The 23083-nt window shown below is 55.8% G+C and overlaps 1 protein-coding gene and 1 long non-coding RNA gene across 2 annotated transcripts in view; one reads left to right on the top strand and one right to left on the bottom strand.

Annotated features, from left to right (window-relative positions):
- LOC142467395 (cell adhesion molecule CEACAM1-like) overlaps positions 1–16734 on the bottom strand; it is a 33972-nt gene extending 17238 nt beyond the window's left edge. Inside the window, exon 1 of the mRNA XM_075573029.1 lies at positions 16501–16734. The gene's annotated coding sequence lies outside the window, so the exon portion shown is untranslated. The remainder of the gene's footprint in view (positions 1–16500) is intronic.
- LOC142467396 (uncharacterized) lies at positions 15828–22471 on the top strand. The gene is made up of 3 exons (XR_012788388.1): positions 15828–16574; positions 20912–20970; positions 22261–22471. It is a non-coding gene; the product is annotated as an uncharacterized LOC142467396 (long non-coding RNA).
- Positions 22472–23083: the final 612 nt, after the last annotated feature.

The raw sequence follows: 23083 nt of genomic DNA, 5'->3' as shown, positions 1-23083 counted from the left end.
ACATCACATCCTCCCCCCCTCCCCTTGCACATCATCACATCCCCCCTCCTCTTGCACATCATCACCTCCCCCCTCCCCTTGCACATCATCACCTCCCCCTCCTCTTGCACATCATCACCTCCCCCCTCCTCTTGCACATCATCACCTCCCCCCTCCCCTTGCACATCATCACCTCCCCCCCCTCCCCTTGCACATTACCCCCCTCCCCTTGCACATCATCTTCCCCCCCTCTCGTTGAACATCATACCCACCTCCCCTTGCACATCATCATCCCCCCTCCCCTTGCACATCATCATCCCCCCTCCCCCCCATCATCACCCTCCTCCCCTTGCACATCATCTTTCCCCCCCTCTCGTTGAACATCATACCCCCCTCCCCTTGCACATACCCCCCTCCCCTTGCACATACACCCCCTCCCCTTGCACATACACCCCTCTCCTTGCACATACCCCCCTCCCCTTGCACATACCCCCCCTCCCCTTGCACATACCCCCCCTCCCCTTGCACATCATCACCCCCCCTCCCCTTGCACATACCCCCCCCTCCCCTTGCACATCATCACCCCCCTCCCCTTGCACATCATCACCCCCCTCCCCTTGCACATCATCACCCCCCTCCCCTTGCACATCATCACCCACCCTCCCCTTGCACATCACCCCTCCCCTTGCACATCACCTCCTCCCCCCCTCTCCTTGCATATCATCACCTCCCCCCCTCCCCTTGCACATCATCACCTCCCCCCTCCTCTTGCACATCATCACCTCCCCCTCCCCTTGCACATCATCACCTCCCCCTCCCCTTGCACATCATCACCCCCCCACCCCTTGCACATCATCACCCCCCCACCCCTTGCACATCATCATCCCCCCTCCCCTTGCACATCACCCCTCCCCTTGCACATCACCTCCTCCCCCCCCTCCCCTTGCACATCACCTCCTCTCCCCCTCCCCTTGCACATCATCACCCCCCTCCCCTTGCACATCATCACCTCCCCTCCCCTTGCACATCATCACCCCCCCTCCCCTTGCACATCATCACCCCCCCTCCCCTTGCACATCATCACCCCCCCCCCTCCCCTTGCACATCACCTCCTCCCCCCCCTCCCCTTGCACATCACCTCCTCCCCCCCTCCCCTTGCACATCACCTCCTCCCCCCCTCCCCTTGCATATCATCACCTCCCCCCCTCCCCTTGCACATCATCACCTCCCCCCCTCCCCTTGCACATCATCACCTCCCCCCTCCTCTTGCACATCATCACCTCCCCCTCCCCTTGCACATCATCACCTCCCCCCTCCTCTTGCACATCATCACCTCCCCCTCTCCTTGCACATCATCACCTCCCCCCTCCTCTTGCACATCATCACCTCCCCCTCTCCTTGCACATCATCACCTCCCCCTCTCCTTGCACATCATCATCCCCCCTCCCCTTGCACATCACCCCTCCCCTTGCACATCACCTCCTCCCCCCCCTCCCCTTGCACATCACCTCCTCCCTCCCTCCCCTTGCACATCATCACCTCCCCCTCCCCTTGCACATCATCACCCCCCCACCCCTTGCACATCATCACCCCCCCCCCCACCCCTTGCACATCATCATCCCCCCTCCCCTTGCACATCACCCCTCCCCTTGCACATCACCTCCTCCCCCCTCCCCTTGCACATCATCACCTCCCCCCTCCCCTTGCACATCATCACCTCCCCCCTCCTCTTGCACATCATCACCTCCCCCCTCCCCTTGCACATCATCACCTTCCCCCCTCCCCCCCTCCCCTTGCACATCATCACCTCCCCCCCTCCCCTTGCACATCACCCCCCCTCCCTTTGCACATAACCCCCCCTCCCCTTGCACATCACCACCCCCTCCCCTTGCACATCACCCCCCCTCCCCTTGCACATCACCCCCCCCTCTCCTTGCACATCATCACCCCCCCCTTGCACATCACCCACCCCTCCCCTTGCACATCACCCCCTCCCCTTGCACATCACCCCCCTCCCCTTGCACATCACCCCCCCTCCCCTTGCACATCATCCCCCCCTCCCCTTGCACATCATCACCCCCCCTCCCCTTGCACATCATCACCCCCCCTCCCCTTGCACATCATCCCCCCCTCCCCTTGCACATACCCCCCTCCCCTTGCACATACCCCCCTCCCCTTGCACATACCCCCCTCCCCTTGCACATACCCCTATCCCCTTGCACATAGCCCCCCTCCCCTTGCACATAGCCCCCCACCCCTTGCACATCATCACCCCCCACCCCTTGCACATCATCACCCCCCCTCCCCTTGCACATCATCTTCCCCCCCTCCCGTTGAACATCATACCCCCCTCCCCTTGCACATACCCCCCCTCCCCTTGCACATACCCCCCCACCCCTTGCACATACCCCCCCAACCCTTGCACATCATCACCCCCCCTCCCCTTGCACATCATCACCTTCCCCCCTCCCCCCCTCCCCTTGCACATCATCACCTCCCCCCCTCCCCTTGCACATCACCCCCCCTCCCTTTGCACATAACCCCCCCTCCCCTTGCACATCACCACCCCCTCCCCTTGCACATCACCACCCCCTCCCCTTGCACATCACCCCCCCTCCCCTTGCACATCACCCCCCCCTCTCCTTGCACATCATCACCCCCCCTTGCACATCACCCACCCCTCCCCTTGCACATCACCCCCTCCCCTTGCACATCACCCCCTCCCCTTGCACATCACCCCCCTCCCCTTGCACATCACCCCCCCTCCCCTTGCACATCATCCCCCCCTCCCCTTGCACATCATCACCCCCCCTCCCCTTGCACATCATCACCCCCCCTCCCCTTGCACATCATCCCCCCCTCCCCTTGCACATACCCCCCTCCCCTTGCACATACCCCCCTCCCCTTGCACATACCCCCCTCCCCTTGCACATACCCCTATCCCCTTGCACATAGCCCCCCTCCCCTTGCACATAGCCCCCCTCCCCTTGCACATAGCCCCCCTCCCCTTGCACATCATCACCCCCCCACCCCTTGCACATCATCACCCCCCACCCCTTGCACATCATCACCCCCCCTCCCCTTGCACATCATCTTCCCCCCCTCCCGTTGAACATCATACCCCCCTCCCCTTGCACATACCCCCCCCTCCCCTTGCACATACCCCCCCACCCCTTGCACATACCCCCCCTCCCCTTGCACATCATCACCCCCCCTCCCCTTGCACATCATCACCCCCCCTCCCCTTGCACATCATCACCCCCCCTCCCCTTGCACATCATCACCCCCCTCCCCTTGCACATCATCACCCCCCCCTCCCCTTGCACATCATCACCCCCCCTCCCCTTGCACATCATCACCCCCCCTCCCCTTGCACATCATCACCCCCCTCCCCTTGCACATCATCACCCCCTTCCCTTGCACATCATCACCCCCCTTCCCTTGCACATCACCCCTCCCCTCCCCTTGCACATCACCCCCTCCCTCCCCTTGCACATCATCACCCCCCCTCCCCTTGCACATCATCATCACCCCCCCTCCCCTTGCACATCATCATCACCCCCCCTCCCCTTGCACATCATCATCACCCCCCCTCCCCTTGCACATCATCATCACCCCCCCCTCCCCTTGCACATCATCATCACCCCCCCCCCTCCCCTTGCACATCATCATCACCTCCACCCCTCCCCTTGCACATCATCACCTCCACCCCTCCCCTTGCACATCATCACCTCCACCCCTCCCCTTGCACATCATCACCTCCCCCCCTCCCCTTGCACATCATCACCTCCCCCCCTCCCCTTGCACATCATCACCTCCACCCCTCCCCTTGCACATCATCACCTCCACCCCTCCCCTTGCACATCATCACCTCCCCCCCTCCCCTTCCACATCAACTCCCCCCTCCCCTTGCACATCATCACCTCCCCCCCTCCCCTTGCACATCATCACCTCCCCCCCTCCCCTTGCACATCATCACCTCCCCCCCTCCCCTTGAACATCATCACCTCCCCCCCTCCCCTTGCACATCATCACCTCCCCCCCTCCCCTTGCACATCATCACCTCCCCCCCTCCCCTTGCACATCATCACCTCCCCCCTCCCCTTGCACATCATCACCTCCCCCCCTCCCCTTGCACATCATCACCTCCCCCCCTCCCCTTGCACATCATCACCTCCCCCCCTCCCCTTGCACATCATCACCTCCCCCCCTCCCCTTGCACATCATCACCTCCCCCCTCCCCCCTCCCCTTGCACATCATCACCTCCCCCTTCCACATCACCTCCCCCCCTCCCCTTGCACATCATCACCTCCCCCCCTCCCCTTGCACATCATCACCTCCCCCCCTCCCCTTGCACATCATCACCTCCCCCCCTCCCCTTGCACATCATCACCTCCCCCCCTCCCCTTGCACATCATCACCTCCCCCCCTCCCCTTGCACATCATCACCTCCCCCCTCCCCTTGCACATCATCATCTCCCCCCCTCCCCTTGCACCTCATCATCCCCTCTCCCCTTGCACCTCATCATCCCCCCCACTCCCCTTGCACCTCATCATCCCCCCCCCACTCCCCTTGCACCTCATCATCCCCCCCTCCCCTTGCACCTCATCATCACCTCCCCCCCTCCCCATCATCACCTCCCCCCCTCCCCTTGCACCTCATCATCCCCCCCTCCCCTTGCACCTCATCATCACCTCCCCCCCTCCCCTTACACATCATCACCTCCCCCCCTCCCCTTGCACATTATCACCTCCCCCCCCTCGCACCTCATCATCCCCCCCCTCGCACCTCATCATCCCCCCCTTCCTCCCCTTGCCCCTCATCATCCCCCCCGCACCTCATCATCCCCCCCTCCCCTTGCACCATATCCCCCCCCGCACCTCATCATCCCCCCCCCACCTCATCATCCCCCCCCACCTCATCATCCCCCCCCCACCTCATCATCCCCCCCCACCTGCACATATCCCCTTGCACCTCACATCACCGCGGGACTGCGCTCACTCGCTGGGCACCGGAAGTGCCGCACTTGAGAGCGGGCTCGGCTCCCCCGGGGAGGAAGGGGAGAGCGGGCTCGGCTCGTGGGGGAAGGGAGAGCGGGCTCGAGGAGGAGGAAAGCAGCCGCGGCGTGCGGGAGAGGTGAGCGGCAGGAAGAGAGGCGAGGGCCGGAAGTGTTTATGCGTGCGGCAGGGAGAGGTGAGCTGCAGGGAGAGGTGAGCTGCAGGGAGAGAGGCGACGGTGAGAGGGGCTGATGGTGCGCTTCGAGGGGGGGTGGTAATGTGGGTGTGAGGGACTGATCTGGCGGGGGTGCGGATGGAGGTTGCGGCCCGGGTGTGGCCGGGTCGAGGTGCGGCTGGGGGGGTTGCAGGGGCGCTCGGTGAGGAGAATCTGCGGCTGCACTGCGCTCAGAGGGGCACGCGGTGTAGGCGTGGAGGGCGGGACACACGGGGGGGGGGGGGGGGGGCCGAGGTACACCGGCCAATGAGAGCCGTGGGGGGGTGGGACACAGGGAGGGGGGGGGTGAGCCAATGAGAGCCGTGGGAGGGCGGCGGCCCATGGACCGACGGACCAATCAAATTCCCCCTAGACACAGGGAACACAGGGACATACAATGGTTTCAAAAATATAGATCTAGATGTTTATTTTTTGTTCTCTCACTGCTCTTTTTTTCCATAAGTATTCACCACACTTATTAAGGTTATGGTGGGTAAAAAAAAGTGACAAAAACCCTCCACAGTAAAGCATATAGCAACTGTAAATATTACTGTATATTCATTTGCATGTCTTAGACAGGTCTGCAACCCTGTCTCTCACCATTTTTGGCCAGCACACAGCACTTCCACTGCAGCAAGGGATTCTGGGAAATGACATGCAAATGAGCACGCAGTGCTACCTTTTATTTTAAATGTGGTGTATACCTACTCTTAATCTCAAACCAGCAAAGCCAGCAACCAACCTCACACTGATGATACTCATCAAGGTTGAAACATGTCTGTGAGTGGGTTTACTGGCTTTGCATCTCACCCCAGCCTATGCTTAAAAGCTGTGTTTAAAGCAGCATGTATTGGCTTAAGGGTCGCTCTGTAATAGGAGCTTGGGATAAAAGGTGGCACTGTGTGCTCATTTGCATGTCATTTCCCAGAATCCCTTGCTGCAGTGGAAGTGCTGTGTGCTGGGCGATAATGGTGAAAGACAGGGTTGCAGACCTGTCTAAGACATGCAAATGAACATACAGTAATATTTACAGTTGATATATACACAATGTGATTTTATTTAGAATAGCAATACATTTTTTAATACATTTGTGGTTGATACAAACATACTTCATTCTGTGCTAACACCCTTAACAGATTTATTGGGTTTATGCCAAATTGAAGTTAATAGATTATTTTGACGCAGTTTCTCCTTTATTTTGGTGCACAGAATCATTCTTTTTTTCAGTAAATCCCACACAGTGCAAACCATTCCTGTGCACAGAGTGAGAAATGCCAGGTTAGTACAGAGGCAAAGAAACACACAAAGGCAATGTGACGGGGAGGAAAGGGTTAATACCTGATTTGCCATGCATTACTGTTGTTGCCCTGTCCCCGCCATTTTTATTCCCCATTTGCAGGCCATTCCCTGTTTGCGAGGGTAAAAGACAAGATGCATTGCTTGCCATACCCTCTAACCGACACATGATGGCAGATCTTAAATGTAAGGCAGGAGGTATTTTTTTTTGTAAGTCCAAGCAGGAATTACTTGGACATCCAGCTGTGATATGGGTGAATGAGCTTCGGTATTTTTATGACCGAGCCTCAAAGGGATGTAGTTATTTTTATGGCGGAGCCTCAACGGGCTCTCACAGATTTAGAGTCCCCCTGTCTAAAAGAGTGTCAATTATGAAAAGACCCAGAGACCCATAATGTATACAATACTGGCATACTGATGCACAGCAGATGTCAGGCTAGTGACACCTCTAAGTCAGAGACCAGACATAGTGGCCCCAAGTTATGGGTGTAGCCCAGGTATGCTAAGTGGCCTGGGCGTCAACCTGACCCATGCGCCCTGCCCACCGGACAGCCCTTTTGACCGGTCTTATGAATTTGTGGGTCACTTGGCTATTCGTGGTTTTTTTTGTTCCCACGAGGGGATTGGATCCACATGTTAAAGATAGCTTTGTGTGATTCCTGAATTTTAATCCATGATGTAAAGATGCAAGACTTTGTTCCAGTACGCAGCAACCAGTCTAGGAGTGAACGGGTTAATAACCACATAACCACAGGACTTTTAAAACCAAGGCTGCATTTCTTGCGCTTGCAAGCAGAGGACAATTTCTTTTGTTTCAAAGGACAATTTCTTTCATTCCCTGATTCCCGTAAGTGTTGTTTTCAAGTGTATTCTGCAGATGTGGTGTGTTTGTCTATTAAGGAAATAAATCACAATTTATTTTGCAACTTGTTCTGTTCAATCAAGTACCCAGAAATATAAATGAGTTGATAAAAGTTGGTGTCATCGTGACAGGCAATTTTGAAATGAGATTTTTCTGCAACAATTACGTGCCAAAAAAGCCATTGTAATAAAATAATAAAAGTAATAAAGTAATAAATAATGAAGGCGTCAGAAAGGGTTAAATAAGTAAATATAATTGGTAAGAAAACACAAAATGGGAGAGATAGAAAGCCTAAAAAAGCCCAAATCTGAGTATGTATCAAATAATAAAGATAAGTCACTGAAATGGGAGCAGCACATTATATTATACAACACATTGTAGCATATATTCTGTTACAGTATTTCCAACATATTGATCAGAGAGAAAAGAAAACCAAGCACCAGGATCCCAGCGCCACAGAGAACTGTTTGTGTGTGCGCTAAAAATAAGGGGTCTCTAGAATTTATTTTATACTTTTTTTTGTGCATCAAAATGTCAGTGCTAAAAAGTAATAAAAACCTTCCTAAAATGTACATTGGAAGTATAAACCCTTTGCACATGAGATGCAGAATTTGTTGTTTGAAATTATTTTTGATGCATCCTCTCTTGTTGAAAATCCGATTAATAGTTTTAATTTAAACAGAATTGTTTACTTTTTAATGAACAACCAGTGTTAGTAACTATAAATTAGCAATGTGATTTTATTTAGAATAACCATATTGTGTAATTAGAGGCAGTAATTATACCGACGAGTGTACAGGTGTTGTCCATATTGATGATAACCTCTAGAGTCTAGATCATTAAGGAGGTATAGGTATTGGGTTATAACAGCTTGTTTAATTCAGTCCTGACATAGTTAGTGAAGTAATTGAATATATCGCCTGTTAATAAATTGCTGAATTTATGTGCCTCTGGGCTCACTTTGTCCCTCTGAAGATGCGTTAAGAAAAGACTCACAAAGTCACTATTGGAGAAATCCCAATAGATAAAAAGTGGAGATACTTGGACCCTAAATATCGGTCATGTTAGTATATAGATTGGCTAATCAATGTACTAATACCCCTTGAGGGAGAGAGAGAGACTGCTTGCAAGCATTGGCTTGTAATCTAAAGGAAAGATATTCCGTTGGTTAATAAGTAAATCATTAATTTGTAACATGATTTGTATTTCCTAAATGAGATTTGGAGCAAAGTAGTTGCTGAGTGTCAGGAGCTCAGATGAGTATAACAGCACCTAGCAGGTTAAGATAGAAAAGGTGTGACCGTGAGAGGTGCTGGAGAAAACTAGTTCCTAGATATCAGAATAACACTGTGTGTAGTCAGGCACGGCGCCGTACTGTGTTCCCTGAGTATAATTAGCACATAGTAGCTCCCCTCTCAGGAGCTCGGCTGCAGCAAACTGGCAGAGCAAATGTGTATTACTGTAATAGGTACTATGTGCTAATTATACCCAGGGAACACAGTACGGCACCGTGCCTGACTACACACAGTGTTATTCTGATATCTAGCAACTAGTTTTCTCCAGCACCTCTCACGGTCACACCTTTTCTATCCTAACCTGCTAGGTGCTGTTATACTCACATTTTGAGCTCCTGACACTCAGCAACTACTTTGCTCCAAATCTCATTTGGGAAATACAAATCATGTTACAAATTAATGATTTACTTATTAACCAACGGAATATCGAATTCGCCGCCCGAGGTAGGCATATAGGGGGAGAGGGAGATGCAGGGGGGAGAGAGGGAGATGCAGGGGGGAGAGAGGGAGATGGGAGATGCAAGGGGGGGAGAGGAGATGGGAGATGCAGGGGGGGTGGGTACATGAGGAGGATGGCGATGATGATTTTACCTGTGTGGCCCAATTTTTTAAAATATGTATGGAGGGGGGGGGAGGGGTCTTTTAAAAATGTATTGAGGCGGTGGGGGTTCTTTTTAATATGTATTGGGGCGGCGTGTATTTTTATTATGTATTGCAGGGTGGGGTTACATGTATTTAGGGGTGTGGTTTTTTTTGGTATGTATTTTGTGGGGGGATTGAGCGGGGTAATTGATGCGAGTGAGAGGAGAGAGGGGGAGTGAGTGAGGAAAAGAGGAAGTGAGACACAGGGGAGATAAATACATGCGAGGTGGGAGGCGGGAGGGGGAGAGTGAGTGAGACGGAGGGGAGAGAGAAATTCATGGGTAGAGGGTGGGAAATAGAGGGGGAGAGTGAGGTGTGAAACTAACCTAAAGCAGCGCTTATAGTGCCGGCGACGCTGACATCATGCTGCGGTCACTGGAAAAATCAAATTGAAGTGACTTCCAGCAATCGCGACCAAGCCGTTGCGCCGTCCTGTCGCTCCTACTATAAGCACAGGTGACAGTGTCCATACATTGGTTCTGACGCGACGTCACCAGCACTATAAGCGCGGCCTAATATGTGTCAGCCAGATAGCGGTTCCCCGAGATTTTTCGTAATACTTCAAGGGTTCCTCCAAACAAAAAAGGTTGAAAATCACTGTTCTATATTAACAGATAGAGACGGTGGGATTGGGACATGACTGAGTGATAAGGAGCTTCTCGGGGAGCAGTACATATTATATTCTCCTGTGAGTATTAGGCCTCGGCCATGTTGCCTGCGTGCTTGCGGAAGTGTGCTGACGCGCGCTCCCGCTCAGCACTGAACCCCTACAGCCGCAATTAGAGCAGCTTTAGTAGGGGCTCACCTGCGCTACGCGCGCGTGCGGAAGCGCAGGTCTTAGGGGAATTTAAAATTCCCCCGCTTGCTGGCGAGACAGGCCGGTCACGTGAGCGGTTCGCCCAATGAGGGCAAACCAGCTCCGTGACGTCACTGGCCCGCCCCCGGCCAGTGACGCGCCCGCCCCCGGCCAGTGACACGCCCTCCCCCGGACCGCCCCCTGACGGCTTGCTGAGAGCACGTGCGGTAAGCAACCGCTTTCCCTGAGCCTCAGCGCGCCTCAGCACGCCAGCAGTAAGCGTGTCCGAGGCCTTACCTGCCTGTGTGCTGTGTATCCTACTCTGTGTAACCTCCTCCTGTAATACAAAGGTTTTACACAGAAGGCTTCATTTCAGCTTCTTCGGAGGTAAAGAGTGTAAGTGTCAGTACTAGGACCATCCCTACTTTCTGAAACATACATTAACACTAATTATTTTAAATAACAATGAATTTATTTTGGAAACACTCTCCCCCTTTCTGTTTTTATTGTATACATCTTTAAAAAAAATGTATTTATTTAACTCCGACCCAGTACCATTACTTTTTAAGGCACTCGGAGCTCTCACCCAAAATTGGTCTTTTCAGATTTCAGAGCACTGTTAATATTCTGACTTCAGGAAAATGGGGTTTAAAGATGTTAAACATATGGCCAGCAGGTGGCGCACCGAGAGGAACGCAGATATTGACAAATATCTGCAGGTGTGTGTGTGTGTGTGTGTGTGTGTGTGTGTGTGTGTGTGTGTGTGTGTGTGTGTGTGTGTGTGTGTGTGTGTGTGTGTGTGTGTGTGTGTGTGTGTGTGTGTGTGTGTGTGTGTGTGTGTGTGTGTGTGTGTGTGTGTGTGTGTGTGTGTGGCCATCAGGTGGCACAGAGACAGGAACACAGACATATGCCTCAATACCCGACTAGCACCCTCTCTATCCACCTTTAAGACCCACTTGCTTAAAGAAGCATATGAATAGCACTGTGGATAATCCTGGACACATGATACATAAAGCTTGGCCCCCTGCAGACGCACTTACCAGAACTCCCTCCTACTGTCTCTGTACATTCTCCCTACCCACCAATTAGATTGTAAGCTCTTTGGAGCAGGGACTCCTCCTTAATGTTACTTTTATGTCTGAAGCGCTTATTCCCATGATCTGTTATTTATATTATTTGTTATTTATATGATTACCACATGCATTACTACTGTGAAGCTCTATGTACATTAATGGCGCTACATAAATAAAGACATACAATAAGGCTGTGTAACATCAAAAGGGTCACATCATAAGTGTACATCAAAAGTGTCTACAAGAGTTAATTTTGGAGTTCATATCTCTGGATCTTTCTATCTTTAATCATGGATGCATTCTGAATATCTGGATTAACATTATGATTTATCTCTTCAAACAGGTATGTCATTGAGCTGCATTCTACCAACCAGAGAAATTAAGATTTAATTGGCTTTTGAGGTATGTTTGTGAGCTGATTCCTATCAATTGAGAGAAATGATAATCTAATTAACTATTTTGTAAGTCTGAGTTGATTAGACAAACCCCTCTCTTAAGTGTTAGTCAAATGCATGTGAATAGGGTACTTAAGTCACTGCCATAAGGCTAAGGCCCCGCTCCCTCAGTCAGCGCGCCCGCACTGCAGACAGGCGGGGCGCTTACAGGCACAGAACGCGATATGCGGTCTGTAGGGAGCCTGGAGCTGGAGCGAGGGGGGGAGGGGCGTGGTTTGGGCGGAGGGACCCGCTACTCCCCTCCTCCTACTTTTGGCGCTATATAAATAAAGACATACAATACAATACAATGACATGTATCTGCAGGAGGGGTGTGTGTGTTTGTGTGTCCACCAGGTGGTGCACAGACATGACATGTATCTGCAGGGAGATAGTGTGTGTTTGTGGCCAGCAGGTGGCGCACAGACATGACATGTATCTGCAAGGAGATAGTGTGTGTTTGTGGCCAGCAGGTGGCGCACAGACACAAGGTAAAGTCCCAGGAACACAGTAATACTGTCAAAGTCCACCAAGAAACAATCCTGCACACACAAACATCAAAACCTCATGCGTATGTCTGGGTGTTAATGTTACATATATGACCTTGTGCTATAGCTAGGATTGTGTATTCTGTCTTGTCACTCTGTTATCCTGTTACAGTTGCAGCACTGCTAACCACTGAATGAGGAAGTCATTTCAGTGTTTTCTTTACCCTTATCCCACCCTGTCTTTATCAGAGAAGCAATACATATAAGGCTAAGGTCCCGCTGCCTCAGACCACGCGCCCGCACTGCAGACAGGCGGCGCGTGGAGAGGCACTTAACCACTATATGCGGTCTGTAGGGAGGGGGGGGCAGTGGTGCCCCGGTGCCGTCCCCCACCCCACACACAACACATACATACACATGCATATACACACACACACTTTTCCCCCGCAGCTCCTTCCCTGCTCCCCTCCCAAGCCGCCTCCCTCCTTCCCTCCCCTCCTTCCCTCATTGGCTGACTGCCGCACCACGTGACGCATCAGAGCTGCAAATCACTAGGAGCTTGCAGCATCGGCCGGCTGACGCGTCACAGCACGCAGTCAGCCACGTCGGAAGGAGCCAGCGGGGACCTCCACACTGGAGGAAAGGGGCTGGTGGCCTGCGGCTGTGCGCGCCGCCGGTCGCAGCGGGACCAAAGCCTAAGGCCTCGTTCAGGGTGCCAGAGGCAGGAGTTGGAGGGCGGGCGTTCGCGAGGGCGGGCGGCAGTCTGCTGGGCGATGTGTGTTCATCCCCAGCAGACTTTTTGAGGCGGGGAGGAGGCGGGGAGGGGGCGGGGCTACAGACCTGAGGTTAGGGATCGGTGTTGCCGTCTTGAAAACATTTTCAAGAATGATTTCATTGGCTGCCGAGGTCCCAGTGACGCTGCTGCAGCTTCAAAAAACAACTTGGGTTTTTTATTGAAACTGTAGCCAGCGTCAACTCCGGGCTTCGGCGACAAGGCAGCTGCTACCCTGACAACTGCTATTAAGTTTAAACAGTTTGTATCGAACGTCTGCCCGCACGTAAGCACGCCCCCCCTCCGAAGCCGGCACCCTGAACGAGGCCTTAGGCCTCGTTCAGGGTGCCGGCTTCGGAGGGAGTGCATGCTGCCGTGGGACACAAAGTATTCAAATTGAATACTGGTTGTCAGGGTGGCAGCTGCCCTGTCTCCGAAGCCAGGAGTTGACGCTGGCTACAGTTTCACTAAACGAAAATTTCGTTTTTTGAAGCTGCAGCAGCGTCACATGGACCTAGGCAGCCAATGAAATCATTCTTGAAAATGTTTTCAACACAGCAACTCCGATCCTTAAGCTGCTGTCTGTCGCCCCGCCCCCTCCCCCTCCCCGCCTCCTCCCCGCCTCCTCCCCGCCACTGAAAGCTTGAAAAAGTCTGCTGGGGATGATGTGCACACATCGCCCAGCAGACTGACGCGCGCCCTCCAACTCCTGTCTCTAGCACCCTGAACTCGGCCTAAGAAGGGGGGGAGAGTAGGGGGCTTTGTCTGTGGAAACTCTTGATGAACACAGTGATATCAGACAAATGGAAATCCCAACCCCTCCTACGTCTCAGCTCAGCCGTTTACAAACTATCTTTAAATAATTATTTTTAAAATACTTATAGGCAGAGGTGGAAGTAGGGGGCATGCGGGCCAGAATATACCACTCCCTGTGCTTCAGTACTCTCTGCTGCTTCCCCCAGCGCCTGTGCTTCAGTACTCTCTGCTGCTTCTCCCAGCGCCTGTGCTTCAGTACTCTCTGCTGCTTCTCCCAGCGCCTGTGCTTCAGTACTCTCTGCTGCTACCCCCAGCGCCTGTGCTTCAGTACTCTCTGCTGCTACCCCCAGCGCCTGTGCTTCAGTACTCTCTGCTGCTACCCCCAGCGCCTGTGCTTCAGTACTCTCTGCTGCTACCCCCAGCGCCTGTGCTTCAGTACTCTCTGCTGCTACCCTCAGCGCCTGTGCTTTAGTACTCTCTGCTGCTACCCTCAACGCCTGTGCTTCAGTACTCTCTGCTGCTACCCCCAGCGCCTGTGCTTCAGTACTCTGCTGCTACCCCCAGCGCCTGTGCTTCAGTACTCTCTGCTGCTACCCCCAGCGCCTGTGCTTCAGTACTCTCTGCTGCTACCCCCAGCGCCTGTGCTTCAGTACTCTCTGGTGCTACCCCCAGCGCCTGTGCTTCAGTACTCTCTGCTGCTTCTCCCAGCGCCTGTGCTTCAGTACTCTCTGCTGCTACCCCCAGCGCCTGTGCTTCAGTACTCTCTGCTGCTACCCCCAGCGCCTGTGCGTCAGTACTCTCTGCTGCTACCCCCAGCGCCTGTGCGTCAGTACTCTCTGCTGCTACCCCCAGCGCCTGTGCGTCAGTACTCTCTGCTGCTACCCCCAGCGCCTGTGCTTCAGTACTCTCTGCTGCTACCCCCAGCGCCTGTGCGTCAGTACTCTCTGCTGCTACCCCCAGCGCCTGTGCTTCAGTACTCTCTGCTGCTACCCCCAGCGCCTGTGCTTCAGTACTCTCTGCTGCTACCCCCAGCGCCTGTGCTTCAGTACTCTCTGCTGCTACCCCCAGCGCCTGTGCTTCAGTACTCTCTGCTGCTACCCCCAGCGCCTGTGCTTCAGTACTCTCTGCTGATACCCCAGCGCCTGTGCTTCAGTACTCTCTGCTGCTACCCCCAGCGCCTGTGCTTCAGTACTCTCTGCTGCTACCCCCAGCGCCTGTGCGTCAGTACTCTCTGCTGCTACCCCCAGCGCATGTGCTTCAGTACTCTCTGCTGCTACCCCCAGCGCATGTGCTTCAGTACTCTCTGCTGCTACCCCCAGCGCCTGTGCGTCAGTACTCTCTGCTGCTACCCCCAGCGCCTGTGCGTCAGTACTCTCTGCTGCTACCCCCAGCGCCTGTGCGTCAGTACTCTCTGCTGCTACCCCCAGCGCCTGTGCTTCAGTACTCTCTGCTGCTACCCCCAGCGCCTGTGCTTCAGTACTCTCTGCTGCTACCCCCAGCGCCTGTGCTTCAGTACTCTCTGCTGCTACCCCCAGCGCCTGTGCTTCAGTACTCTCTGCTGCTACCCCCAGCGCCTGTGCTTCAGTACTCTCTGCTGCTACCCCCAGCGCCTGTGCTTCAGTACTCTCTGCTGATACCCCAGCGCCTGTGCTTCAGTACTCTCTGCTGCTACCCCCAGCGCCTGTGCTTCAGTACTCTCTGCTGCTACCCCCAGCGCCTGTGCGTCAGTACTCTCTGCTGCTACCCCCAGCGCATGTGCTTCAGTACTCTCTGCTGCTACCCCCAGCGCCTGTGCTTCAGTACTCTCTGCTGCTACCCCCAGCGCCTGTGCTTCAGTACTCTCTGCTGCTACCCCCAGCGCATGTGCTTCAGTACTCTCTGCTGCTACCCCAGCGCCTGTGCTTCAGTACTCTCTGCTGCTACCCCCAGCGCCTGTGCTTCAGTACTCTCTGCTGCTACCCCCAGCGCCTGTGCTTCAGTACTCTCTGCTGCTACCCCCAGCATCTGCCACTCTGCACTCCTCCCTCACCACTGCTGCACACTAAAAACACACCAGTCAGTCAGCGCTGCAGTGAGTGAGTGAGGTAAAGCGCTGACTGACTGGTGAGTTAGTGCACAGCGCCAGTGAGTGAGGGGGGGAGGGGAGGAGAGTGGACGGCAGAGGGTGTGGGCAGGATCAAGGAATGCAGGACACTGCCCACTCCTTTTCTCTATGACGTCAGTGACAGGGGGAGGAATTGCTGTGTGCTGTGCCTGTCAGTGCTGCTGTGTGCTGTGCCTGTCAGTGTTGCTGTGCCTGTCAGTGTTGCTGTGCCTGTCAGTGTTGCTGTGCCTGTCAGTGTTGCTGTGCCTGTTAGTGTTGCTGTGCCTGTTAGTGTTGCTGTGTGCTGTGCCTGTTAGTGTTGCTGTGTGCTGTGCCTGTGTGTGCTGTGCCTGTGTGTGCTGTGCCTGTGTGTGCTGTGCCTGTGTGTGCTGTTAGTGCCCCCCGAGCCTACCTCCCGCCCGGGCAGCAGCTCTGTCTGTCAGCGTGTGCTGTGCTGTGCTGTGTGTCAGCGTGTGCTGTGCTGTGCTGTGTGTCAGCGTGTGCTGTGCTGTGTGTCAGTGTCTGTCAGTGTCTGCTGTGCTGTGTGTCAGTGTCTGTCAGTGTCTGCTGTGCTGTGTGTCAGTGTCTGTCAGTGTCTGCTGTGCTGTGTGTCAGTGTCTGTCAGTGTCTGCTGTGCTGTGTGTCAGTGTCTGTCAATGTCTGCTGTGCTGTGTGTCAGTGTCTGTCAGTGTGTGCTGTGCTGTGTGTCAGTGTGTGCTGTGCTGTGTGTTATGTCTGTCAGTGTCTGCAGTGCTGTGCTGTGTGTCAGTGTCTGCTGTGCTGTGTGTCAGCGTGTGCTGTCTTTTCTCACCTTTGCTGAGATCATTTCAGTAGATGGGAAGATAAAACTGGAGTCACCCAGTAGAATAATATCCATAAATACAGGTGGGTCTGTGAGTAATATCCATATATACAGGTGGGTCTGTGAGTAATATCCATATATACAGGTGGGTCTGTGAGTAATATCCATATATACAGGTGGGTCTGTGAGTAATATCCATATATACAGGTGGGTCTGTGAGTAATATCCATATATACAGGTGGGTCTGTGAGTAATCTTATACTATATTAGTGAAAGCACTGTATGTTTGCCTGCCTGCCTGTCCCGTGTCCCTAGGGGAAATCTCATTGGTCCCTTGGGTCGCCCGCCCCCGCACACCTCTCATTGGCCTGAGGCGGAGTGACGGGCCACACACACACACACACACACACACACACACACACACACACACACACACACACACCAGCTCTATACACACACACACACAACACAGCAGCTCTATACACACACACACACACACACAACACAGCAGCTCTATACACACACACACACAACACAGCAGCTCTATACACACACACACACACACACACACACACAACACAGCAGCTCTATACACACACACACACAACACAGCAGCTCTATACACACACACACACACACACACACACAACACAGCAGCTCTATACACACACACACACACACACAACACAGCAGCTCTTTACACACACACACACACACCCCCTCTGTCCGCCCCCCTCCCCCCCCATCACGTGCGCCGTCCTGCACTGGCTCCGGACGGGAAGCGCGGCCCTCCTACCCCAGCCGCTCCCTTACCTCCCCGGCGCTACCACCCGCTCAGGTAAGTCACTGTGCGTCCCGCCTCAGCCTCAGGCCCACTGCGCGTGCCGCCTCAGCCCCACGGCGCGTGCCGCCTCAGCCTCAGGCCCACACAGGGCGCTTCCTACCGCCGCTCAGCCGGACGCCACATCGAGCGGGCGCCGGGGGGGGGGGGAGCGCGAGTCTCAGGCCCACACAGGGCGCTTCCCCTTTCTCCCCCCCCTCTCTCCTTTCTCCTCTCCCCTTTCTCCCGCCCTTCTCCCCTTTCTCCCCCCCCTTTCTCCCCCCCCTCTCCCTTTCTCCCCCCCCCCCGCTCCCCTTTCTCACCCCCCCCCCGCTCCCCTTTCTCCCCCCCCGCTCCCCTTTCTGCCCCCCTCCCCTTTCTCCCCCCCCTCCCCTTTCTCCCCCCCCCGCTCCCCTTTCTCCCCCCCTCCCCTTTCTCCCCCCCCGCTCCCCTTTCTCTCCCCCCCGCTCCCCTTTCTCCCCCCCCCGCTCCCCTTTCTCCCCCCCCCGCTCCCCTTTCCTCCCCCCCCCGCTCCCCTTTCCTCCCCCCCCCCGCTCCCCTTTCTCCCCCCCCCCGCTCCCCTTTCTCCCCCCCCCGCTCCCCTTTCTCCCCCCCCCGCTCCCCTTTCTCCCCCCCCCCCGCTCCCCTTTCTCCCCCCCCCGCTCCCCTTTCTCCCCCCCCCGCTCCCCTTTCTCCCCCCCCCGCTCCCCTTTCTCCCCCCCCGCTCCCCTTTCTCCCCCCCGCTCCCCTTCTCCCCCCCCGCTCCCCTTTCTCCCCCCCCCGCTCCCCTTTCTCCCCCCCCCGCTCCCCTTTCTCCCCCCCCCGCTCCCCTTTCTCCCCCCCGCTCCCCTTTCTCCCCCCCCCCGCTCCCCTTTCTCCCCCCCCGCTCCCCTTTCTCCCCCCCCCGCTCCCCTTTCTCCCCCCCCGCTCCCCTTTCCCCCCCCCGCTCCCCTTTCTCCCCCCCCGCTCCCCTTTCTCCCCCCCCGCTCCCCTTTCTCCCCCCCCGCTCCCCTTTCTCCCCCCCCCCGCTCCCCTTTCTCCCCCCCTGCCCCGCTCCCCTTTCTCCCCCCCCGCTCCCCTTTCTCCCCCCCCCGCTCCCCTTTCTCCCCCCCCGCTCCCCTTTCTCCCCCCCCCGCTCCCCTTTCTCCCCCCCCGCTCCCCTTTCTCCCCCCCCCGCTCCCCTTTCTCCCCCCCCCCGCTCCCCTTTCTCCCCCCCCCCGCTCCCCTTTCTCCCCCCCCCCCGCTCCCCTTTCTCCCCCCCCCGCTCCCCTTTCTCCCCCCCCCGCTCCCCTTTCTCCCCCCCCCCGCTCCCCTTTCTCCCCCCCCCGCTCCCCTTTCTCCCCCCCCCCCGCTCCCCTTTCTCCCCCCCCGCTCCCCTTTCTCCCCCCCCCCGCTCCCCTTTCTCCCCCCCCCCGCTCCCCTTTCTCCCCCCCCCGCTCCCCTTTCTCCCCCCCCCGCTCCCCTTTCTCCCCCTCCCCCGCTCCCCTTTCTCCCCCCCGCTCCCCTTTCTCCCCCCCCGCTCCCCTTTCTCCCCCCCCCGCTCCCCTTTCTCCCCCCCGCTCCCCTTTCTCCCCCCCCGCTCCCCTTTCTCCCCCCCCGCTCCCCTTTCTCCCCCCCTCCCCTTTCTCCCCCCCCTCCCCTTTCTCCCCCCCCTCCCCTTTCTCCCCCCCCTCCCCTTTCTCACCCCCCCGCTCCCCTTTCTCACCCCCCCGCTCCCCTTTCTCCCCCCCCCCCCGCTCCCCTTTCTCCCCCCCCGCTCCCCTTTCTCCCCCCCTCCCCTTTTTCCCCCCTCCCCTTTCTCCCCCTCCCCTTTCTCCCCCCCGCTCCCCTTTCTCCCCCCCCCCTTTCTCCCCCCCCCCTTTCTCCCCCCCCCGCTCCCCTTTCTCCCCCCCTCCCCTTTCTCCCCCCCCCGCTCCCCTTTCTCTCCCCCCCCGCTCCCCTTTCTCCCCCCCCGCTCCCCTTTCTCCCCCCCCGCTCCCCTTTCTCCCCCCCCGCTCCCCTTTCTCCCCCCCCGCTCCCCTTTCTCCCCCCCCCGCTCCCCTTTCTTCCCCCCCCGCTCCCCTTTCTTCCCCCCCCGCTCCCCTTTCTCCCCCCCCCGCTCCCCTTTCTCCCCCCCCGCTCCCCTTTCTCCCCCCCCGCTCCCCTTTCTCCCCCCCCCGCTCCCCTTTCTCCCCCCCCCCGCTCCCCTTTCTCCCCCCCCCGCTCCCCTTTCTCCCCCCCGCTCCCTTTCTCCCCCCCCCGCTCCCCTTTCTCCCCCCCCCGCTCCCCTTTCTCCCCCCCCCGCTCCCCTTTCTCCCCCCCCCGCTCCCCTTTCTCCCCCCCCCGCTCCCCTTTCTCCCCCCCGCTCCCCTTTCTCCCCCCCGCTCCCCTTTCTCCCCCCCGCTCCCCTTTCTCCCCCCCGCTCCCCTTTCTCCCCCCCCCCGCTCCCCTTTCTCCCCCCCCCCGCTCCCCTTTCTCCCCCCCCCCGCTCCCCTTTCTCCCCCCCCGCTCCCCTTTCTCCCCCCCCGCTCCCCTTTCTCTCCCCCCCGCTCCCCTTTCTCCCCCCCGCTCCCCTTTCTCCCCCCCGCTCCCCTTTCTCCCCCCCGCTCCCCTTTCTCCCCCCCGCTCCCCTTTCTCCCCCCCCCCGCTCCCCTTTCTCCCCCCCCGCTCCCCTTTCTCCCCCCCCGCTCCCCTTTCTCCCCCCCCTGCTCCCCTTTCTCCCCCCCCCGCTTCCCTTTCTCCCCCCCCCGCTTCCCTTTCTCCCCCCCCGCTCCCCTTTCTCCCCCCCCCTCCCCTTTCCTCCCCCCCGCTCCCCTTTCTCCCCCCTGCTCCCCTTTTTCCCCCCCCGCTCCCCTTTTCCCCCCCCGCTCCCCTTTCTCCCCCCCCCGCTCCCCTTTTCCCCCCCCGCTCCCCTTTCTCCCCCCCCCCGCTCCCCTTTCTCCCCCCCCCGCTCCCCTTTCTCCCCCCCCCCCCGCTCCCCTTTCTCCCCCCCCCCGCTCCCCTTTCTCCCCCCCCCGCTCCCCTTTCTCCCCCCCCCGCTCCCCTTTCTCCACCCCCCCCGCACCCCTTTCTCCCCGCACCCCTTTCTCCCCCCCCTCGAAACCTTTACAACAAATACTCACCTATTGTTCCACGATTTATAAATAATACTACCTATTACGCATTTACATCCCGGGCAACGCCGGGTCTCTCAGCTAGTATCCATATATACAGGTGGGTCTGTGAGTAATATCCATATATACAGGCGGGTCTGTGAGTAATATCCATATATACAGGTGGGTCTGTGAGTAATATCCATATATACAGGTGGGTCTGTGAGTAATATCCATATATACAGGTGGGTCTGTGAGTAATATCCATATATACAGGTGGGTCTGTGAGTAATATCCATATATACAGGTGGGTCTGTGAGTAATATCCATATATACAGGTGGGTCTGTGAGTAATATCCATATATACAGGTGGGTCTGTGAGTAATATCCATATATACAGGTGGGTCTGTGAGTAATATCCATATATACAGGTGGGTCTGTGAGTAATATCCATATATACAGGTGGGTCTGTGAGTAATATCCATATATACAGGCAGGTCTGTGAGAGTAATATTCTTATACTCCGCAGAGCTGTGAGGAACAGAAACCCTCACTGTATTCCGCAATCTACAATTAAAACAGCAACAGGTAAACACTCCCTGTAATATGATGTGTGTGGGTGTGTGTTTTGTGTGTGGGTGTGTGTTTTGTGTGTGGGTGTGTGTTTTGTGTGTGGGTGTGTGTTTTGTGTGTGGGTGTGTGTTTTGTGTGTGTGCTCAGAGGTGACATTTATAATTTGTTGTGGAAAATGATTTTACATTTCTCTGCCTCACTTTGCAGCTCATGGGATTCATATCTCCCTAGTTAGCTGCCTGGTGATGCAGAGGGGGGGCGGATGGGAGATGCAGAGGGGGGGGGGGATGGGAGATGCAGAGGGGGGGGGGGGCGGATGGGAGATGCAGAGGGGGGACGGATGGGAGATGCAGGGGGGGAAAGAGAGATGGGAGATGCAGGGGGGGAGGGAAAGAGATGGGAGATGCAGGGGGGGAGAGAAAGAGATGGGAGATGCAGGGGGGGAGAGAAAGAGATGGGAGATGCAGGGGGGGAGAGAAAGAGATGGGAGATGCAGGGGGGGAGAGAAAGAGATGGGAGATGCAGGGGGGGGAGAGAAAGAGATGGGAGATGCAGGGGGGGAGAAAGAGATGGGAGATGCAGGGGGGGAGAGAAAGAGATGGGAGATGCTGGGGGGGGAGAGAGATGGGAGATGCAGGGGGGAGAGAGATGGGAGATGCAGGGGGGGGGGGAGAGATGGGAGATGCAGGAGGGGGGAGAGAGATGGGAGATGCAGGGGGGGAGAGAGATGGGAGATGCAGGGGGGGAGAGAGATGGGAGATGCAGGGGGGGAGAGAAAGAGATGGGAGATGCAGGGGGGGGGAGAGAAAGAGATGGGAGATGCAGGGGGGGAGAGAAAGAGATGGGAGATGCAGGGGGGGGGAGAGAAAGAGATGCGAGATGCAGGGGGGGAGAGAAAGATGGGAGATGCAGGGGGGGGAAAGAGAGATGGGAGATGCAGGGGGGAGAGAAAGATGGGAGATGCAGGGGGGGGGAGAGAAAGATGGGAGATGCAGGGGGGGAGAGAGATGGGAGATGCAGGGGGGGGGAGAGAAAGAGGTGGGAGATGCACCCAATCACCCCTCCACCCAATCACCCTGCCACCCAACCCAATCAATCCCTCTCTCTACCCCCTCTCTCACCCCCTCTCTCTCTCACCCCCTCTCTCTCTCACCCCCTCTCTCTCTCACCCCCTCTCTCTCTCACCCCCTCTTTTTCTCTCTCTCACCCCCTCTCTCTCACACTCTGTTTCTGGATCTCTTATTTACCCTATATATCTTAACTGCCCTATACTACACCGAAATAACCTATATTGCTTTCTTCCAGATCTGACTCAAGCTACACATGGAAGACATCGGAATCCCCCGTAACCCAGAAGACAGGTAAGAAACACCTCCCCTCCAATGTATAACATTGCGGGAATGACGTACCTGGACATTGAGGGACTGTGGATCAGGTAAGATCCCAGGCGGGATAGCTGCTTTAGATATTGTGAAGCGAGGACGTCCAGACACTGGTTAAGGGCACACACACACATAACAAGGACTAATTGTAGTATAATGTAATACAATAAATACATTTATGTCAAAAACGAATGTTGTTCTGACTAGGAATTTATTAAATGTATTTTATTTTTATATTTTATTTTAAAGCGCGGTTGGGGGCGGGACTAGGTGGCGAGTAGATTTTTTGGTTGGGCGAGTAGATTTTTGGGTGATTTGTCGAACACTGTGTATATGTATATGTATATATATATATATATATATATATATATATATATATATATATGTATATATATATGTATATGTATATATATATATATATATATATATATGTATATATATATGTATATGTATATATATATATATATATATATATATATATATACACACACACACTGTTGTGTGAAAAAGAAAGTACACCCTCGTTGAATTCCATGGTTTTACATATCAGGACATAATAACAATCATCTGTTCCTTAGCAGGTCGTAAAATTAGGTAAATACAACCTCAGATGAACAACACATGACATATTACACAGTGTCATGATTTATTTAACAAAAATAAAGCCAAAATGTAGAAGCAATGTGTGAAAAACCAAGTACACCTTATGATTCAATAGCTTGTAGAACCACCTTTAGCAGCAATAA

The sequence above is a fragment of the Ascaphus truei genome, chromosome 16, assembly GCF_040206685.1.
Source record: "Ascaphus truei isolate aAscTru1 chromosome 16, aAscTru1.hap1, whole genome shotgun sequence".
Taxonomy (NCBI): domain Eukaryota; kingdom Metazoa; phylum Chordata; class Amphibia; order Anura; family Ascaphidae; genus Ascaphus; species Ascaphus truei.
The sequence above is the reverse complement of the archived record's forward strand: the minus strand, read 5'-3'. Positions and strand labels throughout refer to the sequence as shown.